This window comes from Petaurus breviceps, unplaced genomic scaffold (genome assembly GCF_028583685.1).
Source record: "Petaurus breviceps papuanus isolate PSGF00001 unplaced genomic scaffold, PetGlider_PUasm1.0 90825, whole genome shotgun sequence".
NCBI lineage: Eukaryota > Metazoa > Chordata > Mammalia > Diprotodontia > Petauridae > Petaurus > Petaurus breviceps.
Genome location: NW_027187353.1, coordinates 10,641,819 through 10,644,373, shown reverse-complemented (window position 1 = coordinate 10,644,373; position 2,555 = coordinate 10,641,819). Strand labels below are relative to the sequence as shown.

The following is a 2,555-nucleotide window of genomic DNA, read 5'->3' as shown; positions in this document are numbered from 1 at the left end:
GGACACCCTGTGGGTACCAACGCAATACTTGTTCTCTTTCTGCATTGTTCCTACCTCTTGCTATGGGACTGGCCCACCTCAGTTTCTAACCATGTGCTTCCTCAATGCTTCTTTTATGCTTTTCCTTATGAACAAGTCAAAGTTACTGACATGCTTCTGTTTATTGACGCTTGCCATATTGGCATTTAGGTCAACAGTAGTTTTTACTTTTCTGGAGGTTGTGGTATTCCATGATGCACAGACATGTACCATCCCAGGTAGAATATGGGTGGTGCTATAGAATCTGACTTCTTCCCACTCAGAGAGAATGCTAAAAAACAGCTCACTTTGGTAACCATAAGAGTACTCTATATGGGAGCTTTACTCACTTCTGATTGCACTAAAGCTTTTGTGACACTCTCTATGTACATGATCTCATTTGATACTCACAATGATCTTATGAGGGTAGGTAGTGTATTATTATCCTCATTTTCAGAGGAGCAAGATGAACTTCATTAAAATGGAGTAATTTGCCCAAGGTTACTGGGCCAATAACGGCAATCTTAGAACTTGAGCCCAGGTGTTGTTCTGGCTCCCAGTTAGTGAATAGGGTAGGGTTGGATCATAGAGCGAGAGATTCTTAGATGAATTGGAAGGGAACTTTGAGGTCATCCAGTCTAAATCATGCACTCTCAGCTAGTGCCCCCAACAAGCACACATCCAGATTCTACTTAAATACCTCCAGTTAGTAGGAACTCACTACCCCCCTGAAGTATTCCAGGTTCCTAGGGTTATCTCTTGATCCAGGATAAGCCTTCTCTCTATGAGAGAGAGACAGAGAGAGACAGACAGAGAGAGAGACAGAGAGACAGAGAGAGAGAGAGAGACAGAGAGAGAGAGAGAGACAGAGAGAGAGAGAGAGACAGAGAGAGAGAGAGAGAGACAGAGAGAGAGAGAGAGAGAGACAGAGACAGAGACAGAGACAGAGACAGAGACAGAGACAGAGAGACAGAGAGAGAGAGACAGAGAGAGAGACAGAGAGACAGAGAGACAGAGAGAGAGAGACAGAGAGAGAGAGACAGAGAGAGAGAGACAGACAGACAGACAGAGACAGAGACAGAGAGACAGAGAGAGACAGAGACAGAGAGAGACAGAGACAGAGAGAGACAGAGAGACAGACAGAGACAGAAAGAACAATCTGATTCTATCCCACTAGAAAATTTCTCAGAACTGAATTATACTGAATTGGCAAATTTTTAAAAAGAAGCCATGTGGGGATTATATACAGGCCTGTCCTCCTGGGTTAGCTGTAAGAGCTGTACCCAAGGAAAGCCAGCATATCCCTTTAGGACTGGACTCTTTGCTCAAGGCCAAGTGATTTCTTTAAAAGTTCCTTTATGTCAGACTGACATCTTCTGTTTACTCCCTGGGGGAGGTGGGTAGAAATTCTTTCCACATTTTTTTCCCCCTAAGAGCCCAATTGTAAGAGGGTTGCCTTTGTCAGCCCTCATTTCCTGATCCATTTCTCTTAGGTCACAAGCCCAGTCTGAGAACCCAGGATGAGGGTGGGGGAAGACCTGGCCATTCCAACCAATGTTTCAAGTATTCCATTGGCCAATACTGAACAAGCCAGATGGTTACCATCGAAAAGCTTCTCATAGCAGAGCAGAAAGGCCACAGGGACTGGGAACTTTTCTGCAGTCAATTAATTTTCCTTTTTTTTTCTTAGCCTTTTGCAATCAGAATGCCAAGGCCTAGCTCACTAATTATAGTCACAGGAAAATACAAAATCCTTTGCAGGCTTCTGTTTGCTTCTTATTCACTCTGCCTTGCTTCTTCCCATTTGCAATTGATTTCCATGTATTGTTGATTTTACTTTCACAAGATCTCCTGTCTTCTTCTCTCCATTCACATGGTCCAATATATTTGTCTTCTAATAGTCCTCTCAGTTTCCAAACTCCCCCCCTCCAATCTTGTTTAGGGACTCTATTTTATTGACTTCAGACACCAAAGGACTTCCTGTTTCTCTGAAAAAAAAGTGGTTGGGAAGGACTCCCCATGTACCTGGGACATCAGAGGAGTCCAAGTCAATGATGCTGCGACAAGTTAAGTGAAAATTAATAAGAAACAGATGAAACTGATTTCCTTTTGCAAACACATGGTGGTGGTGGGGGTATAAGTTGAAGGGAAAGGTCCCAAGGGGGAAAATGCAGTTTTAGTTTGGCTGAACCCAAAACAGTTGGAAAATCAGTGAAATTCTAATATGGTATATTGAGTCACCCTGGAGGCAGATTTTAGAGGTACTTAAAAAACCCCAACAGCAACAACAACCCAACAATTGGAGTGGATGCTCCAAATGAAGCAACTTTCTGTGTTTCTGGGAAGCTGTAAGAATGAGATCCCACTTTGACTTGCTCCCTGGGGAATCCTAGAGTGCTAGAATTTTAAGGCCCTTGGAGATGATCTAGTGAAGTCCAGAAGTCTTCCCCTTCCCTCCCTCCTCCCTTCCCTCTCCTCCCCTTTCCTTCCCTTCCTTTCCCTTTCCTTCCCTCCCCCTTTCTCTTCCCCTTTTCCTT

At 43.8% G+C, this 2,555-nt stretch overlaps 1 protein-coding gene across 1 annotated transcript in view; it reads right to left on the bottom strand.

Moving 5' to 3' along the window:
* Window positions 1-2,037, bottom strand: part of CWF19L1 (CWF19 like cell cycle control factor 1) — a 348,038-nt gene extending 346,001 nt beyond the window's left edge. The window contains exon 1 of the mRNA XM_069071293.1: window positions 2,034-2,037. The gene's annotated coding sequence lies outside the window, so the exon portion shown is untranslated. The remainder of the gene's footprint in view (window positions 1-2,033) is intronic.
* Window positions 2,038-2,555: the final 518 nt, after the last annotated feature.